This window comes from Capricornis sumatraensis, chromosome X (genome assembly GCF_032405125.1).
Source record: "Capricornis sumatraensis isolate serow.1 chromosome X, serow.2, whole genome shotgun sequence".
NCBI lineage: Eukaryota > Metazoa > Chordata > Mammalia > Artiodactyla > Bovidae > Capricornis > Capricornis sumatraensis.
In genome coordinates this window covers 48,323,265-48,328,794 of record NC_091092.1, presented here as the reverse complement: position 1 = coordinate 48,328,794, position 5,530 = coordinate 48,323,265, and the positions used below count along the sequence as shown (strand labels likewise).

At 44.1% G+C, this 5,530-nt stretch overlaps 1 non-coding gene across 1 annotated transcript; it reads left to right on the top strand.

Annotated features, from left to right (window-relative positions):
* Nucleotides 1-5,197: 5,197 nt before the first annotated feature.
* Nucleotides 5,198-5,269, top strand: TRNAW-CCA (transfer RNA tryptophan (anticodon CCA)). Its single transcript has one exon. It is a non-coding gene; the product is annotated as a tRNA-Trp (tRNA).
* The last annotated feature ends 261 nt before the right edge of the window (nucleotides 5,270-5,530 follow it).

The following is a 5,530-nucleotide window of genomic DNA, read 5'->3' as shown; positions in this document are numbered from 1 at the left end:
AGAGTGATACTTTGGAAACTCAAATAACAGTGTGCCACTACCCTGCTCAAAACTCTGCTATGGCTCCCAATTTCACTTGCCCTCAGAATAAAAGTCAAAGTCTTGACAGGAGGATATAAGGCCTTTATGATCTACCAGACTGCCTTTTTGTGTGGTTTCCTTCCTCCCTCTGGTCTTTTCACTTGCTGTGCTGTCTCCTCAGGATGCTTTTTTCCAAGAATCGCATGGCCTCTCCCCTCACGTCCTCCAGTGTGCTGTGCTTTGTGCTTAGTCACTCAGTCGTGTCCGACTCTTTCCAACCCCATGGACTACAGCCCACCAGGCTCCTCTGTCCATGCCGATCCTCCAGGCAAGAATGCTGGAGTGGGCTGCCATGCCCTCCTCCGGGGGATCTTCCCAAACCAGAGATCACACACAGGTCTCCCACATTGCAGGTGGATTCCATGTCCTCCAAATCTCTGCTCAAATGGTATCTCATCAGAGGAGCCTTTCCTGGTCACTTGAGTTCTTTACATGGCCTTCCTCCCCGAACTCCAATCCTCCTTCCCTTCTCGCTTTTTTCCCCACAGGACTTACCCCCTCAGTTCAGTTCAGTCACTCAGTTGTGTCCGACTCTTTGTGACCCCATGAATCGCAGCATGCCAGGCCTCCATGTCCATCACCAACTCTCGGAGTTCACTCAGACTCGCGTTCATCGAGTCAGTCATGCCATCCAGCCATCTCATCCTCTGTCGTCCCTTTCTCCTCCTGCCCCCAATCCCTCCCAGAATCAAAGTCTTTGCCAATGAGTCAACTCTTCGCATGAGGTGGCTAAAGTACTGGAGCTTCAGCTTTAGCATCATTCCTTCCAAAGAAATCCCAGGGCTGATCTCCTTTAGAATGGACTGGTTGGATCTCCCTGCAGTCCAAGGGACTCTCAAGAGTCTTCTCCAACACCACAGTTCAAAAGCATCAATTGTTTGGCACTCAGCCTTCTTCACAGTCCACCTCTCACATCCATACATAACTACTGGAAAAACCATAGCCTTGACTAGATGAACCTTAGTCGGCAAAGTAATGTCTCTACTTTTGAATATGCTATCTAGGTTGGTCATAACTTTTCTTCCAAGGAGTAAGCGTCTTTTAATTTCATGGCTGCAATCACCATCTGTAGTGATTTTGGAGAACAAAAAAATAGTCTGACACTGTTTCCACTGTTTCCCCATCTATTTCCCATGAAGTGATGGGACCAGATGCCATAATCTTCGTTTTCTCAATGTTGAGCTTTAAGCCAAGTTTTTCACTCTCCTCTTTCACTTTCATCAAAAGGGTTTTTAGTTCCTCTTCACTTTCTGCCATAAGGGTAGTGTCATCTGCATATCTGAGGTTATTGATATTTCTCCCGGCAATCTTGATTCCAGCTTGTGCTTCTTCCAGCCAAGCATTTCTCATGATGTACTCTGCATATAAGTTAAATAAGCAGGGTGACAATATACAGCCTTGATGCACTCCTTTCCTATTTGGAACCAGTCTGTTGTTCCATGGCCAGTTCTAACTGTTGCTTCCTGATCTGCATACAGATTTCTCAAGAGGCAGGTCAGATGGTCTGGAATTCTCATCTCTTTCAGAATTTTCCAGAGTTTCTTGTGATCCACACAGTCAAAGGCTTTGGCATAGTCAATAAAGCAGAAGTAGATGTTTTTCAGGAACTCTCTTGCTTTTTCCATGATCCAGCAGATGTTGGCACTTTGATCTCTGGTTCCTCTGCCTTTTCTAAAACCAGCTTGAACATCAGGGAGTTCACAGTTCATGTATTGCTGAAGCCTGGCTTGGAGAATTTTGAGCATTACTTTACTAGCATGTGAGATGAGTGCAATTGTGCAGTAGTTTGAGCATTCTTTGGCATTGCCTTTCTTTGGGATTGGGATGAAAACTGACCTTTTCCAGTCCTGTGGCCACTGCTGAGTTTTCCAAATTTACTGGCATATTGAGTGCAGGACTTTCACAGCATCATCTTTCAGGATTTGAAATAGCTCAACTGGAATTCCATCACCTACCCTAGCTTTGTTCGTAGTGATGCTTTCTAAGGCCCACTTGACTTCACATTCCAGGATATCTGGCTCTAGATTAGTGATCACACCATTGTGATTATCCGGGTTGTGAAGATCTTTTTTGTACAGTATTTCTGTGTATTCTTGCCACCTCTTCTTAATATCTTCTGCTTCTGTTAGGTCCATACCATTTCTGTCCTTTATTGAGCCCTTCTTTGCATGAAATATTCCCTTGGTATCTCCAATTTTCTTGAAGAGATCTCTAGTCTTTCCCAATCTGTTGTTTCCCTCTATTTCTTTGCACTGATCGCTGAAGAAGGCTTTCTTATCTCTTCTTGCTATTCTTTGGAACTCTGCATTCAGATGCTTATATCTTTCCTTTTCTCCTTTGCTTTTCATTTCTCTTCTTTTCACAGCTATTTCCAAGGCCTCCCCAGACAGCCATTTTGCTTTTTTTGCATTTCTTTTCCATGGGGATGGTCTTGATCCCTGTCTCCAGTTCAATGTCACGAACCTCATTCCATAGTTCATCAGGCACTCTATCTATTAGATCTAGGCCCTTAAATCTATTTCTCACTTCCCCTGTATAATCAAAAGGGATTTGATTTAGGTCATACCTGAATGGTCTAGCAGTTTTCCCTACTTTCTTCAATTTGAGTCTGAATTTGGTAATAAGGAGTTCATGATCTGAGCCACAGTCAGCTCCTGGTCTTGTTTTTGTTGACTGTATAGAGATTCTCCATCTTTGGCTGCAAAGAATATAATCAATCTGATTTTGGTGTTGACCATCTGGTGACGTCCATGTGTAGAGTCTTCTCTTGTGTTGTTGGAAGAGGGTGTTTGCTATGACCAGTGTTTTCTTGGCAAAACTCTATTAGTCTGCCCTGCTTCATTCCACATTCCAAGGCCAAATTTTCCTGTTACCCCAGGTGTTTCTTGACTTCCTACTTTTGCATTCCAGTCCCCTATAATGAAAAGGACATCTTTTTCAGGTGTTAATTCTAAAAGGTCTTGTAGGTCTTCATGAAACCGTTCAACTTCAGCTTCTTCAGCGTTACTCGTTGTGGCATAGACTTGGATTACTGTGATATTGAATGGTTTGCCTTGGAGATGAACAGAGTTCATTCTGTCATTTTTGAGATTGCATCCAAGTACTGCATTTCAGACTCTTTTGTTGCCCATGATGGCTACTCCATTTCTTCTGAGGGATTCCTGCCCACAGTAGTGGATATAATGGTCTTCTGAGTTAAATTCACCCATTCCAGTCCATTTTAGTTCGCTGATTCCTAGAATGTCGAGGTTCACTCTTGCCATCTCTTGTTTGACCACTTCCAATTTGCCTTGATTCATGGACCTGACATTCCACGTTCCTATGCAATATTGCTCTTTACAGCATCGGACCTTGCTTCTGTCACCAGCCACATCCACAGCTGGGTATTGTTTTTGCTTTGGCTCCACCCCTTCATTCTTTCTGGAGTTATTTCTCCACTGATCTCCAGTAGCATATTGGGCACCTACCGACCTGGGAGTACCTCTTTCAGTATCCTATCATTTTGCCTTTTCCTACTCTTCATGGGGTTCTCAAGTCAAGAATACTGAAGTGGCTTGCCATTCCCTTCTCCAGTGAACCACATTCTATCAGACCTCTCCACCATGACCTGCCCGTCTTGAGTTACCCCACGGGCATGTCTCAGTTTCATGAGTTAGACAAGGCTGTGGTCCTAGTGTGATTAGATTGACTAGTTTTCTGTGAGTATGGTTTCAGTGTGTCTGCCCTCTGATGACCTCTTGCAATACCTACCATCTTACTTGGGTTTCTCTTACCTTGGGCGTGGGGTATCTCTTCACAGCTGCTCCAGCAAAGCGAAGCTGCTGCTCCTTACCTTGGATGAGGGGTGTCTCCTCACTGCTGCCCTTCCTGACCTTCAATGTGGGATGGCTTCTCTAGGCCCTCCTGCGCCCAGGCAGCCACCACTCCTTGAACGTGGGGTTGCTCCTCCTGGCCGCCGCCCCTGACCTCGGACACGGGGTGGCTCCTCTCGGGCGCCGCCTCTGGCCTCGGACGTGGGGTGGCTCCTCTAGGCCAAACTTAGAGCGCCGGCTGGTCGCAGCCACCTGCGCTTAGTGCGCCGGCCGGTTGCAGCTGCCTGCGCTTACCCCCTATGATATAGTAAATATTTTCTCAAATATTTTGTTCATTCTGTGTGTTTCCTTACAAGAATGAAGTTCTGTAAAGGAACTACTCTTGTATATCCAGCACCTAAAACAGTGACAGATACAGAGTAGGTTCTCAAGAAGTATTCATTAATACAAAAAAGAGTTGTGTAATTTTAAATTATTCCCATTTTACATATAAGGAAACATAGGGTCACAGAGTTCAAGTGATTTTTGGCAAAGCATCTGCCTACAGTGCAGGAGACCCGGGTTCTATTCCTGAGTTGGGAAGATCCCCTGGAGAAGGAAATGGCAATCCACCCCAGCACTCTTGCCTTGAAAATCCCATGGACGGAGGAGCCTGATAGGCTACAGTCCATGAGGTCGCAAAGAGTTGGACATGACTGAGTGACTTCACTTCACTCAGTAAGAGAGGAGTCAGGAGTTGAACACAAGTTTTCTAAACACAACATTCTATCTCTTTCTCACCTATTGTAATGAAGAGTTAAATCTTTTTAAAAACATGTTTCATGAGAATCATCAGCTCTAGATGCACTAAAATTTATATGTGGAAAAAAATGTAATACAATCTTATCCCCATGTTGTCACAGCCTATAAAATACTCTTAACAGTAAGAGTTGTATCCTTTCTCAAAATTAAAAAAAATATCAAAACATATTTGGGATCTTGCATTTGCCAAGAGCAGCTGATGGTTCTTTCAGCTATCTAAATTGAAAATAGACTTACTATAAACTTGATAGCAAATGAACTAGAAGAAAAGTAAAATAGAAGTCTTGTGACCCAGCAAGACATTACATTAATAATATCATTTATATATTTATAAAATTATAACAAAAAGTATTATTTTTGCATTTTATAAGGTTATATTCTTACACATCACTATGACTCCTTTTAGACTGAGGACAAGAGGAGAAGGGATTACAGAGGACGAGATGGTTGGATGGCGTCACCAACTCAATGGACATGAATTTGAACAAACTCCAGGAGACACTTCCCTGGTGGCTCAGAGGTTAAAGCGTCTGCCTCCAATGCAGGAGACCCGGGTTCGATCCCTGGGTCGGGAAGATCCCCTGGAGAAGGAAATGGCAATCCACTCCAGTATTCTTTCCTGGAGAATCCCATGGATGGAGAAGCCTAGTAGGTTACAGTCCACGGGGTCGCAACGAGTCAGACATGACTGAGCAACTTCACCTCACCTCACCAGGAGACAGTGAAGGACAGGGAAGCCTGGCATGCTGCAGTCCATGGGGTCACAAAGAGTCAGACATGACTTAGCAGCTGAACAACATTTTATAAGTAATAAAATATTTTTAAAGGGAAAAACT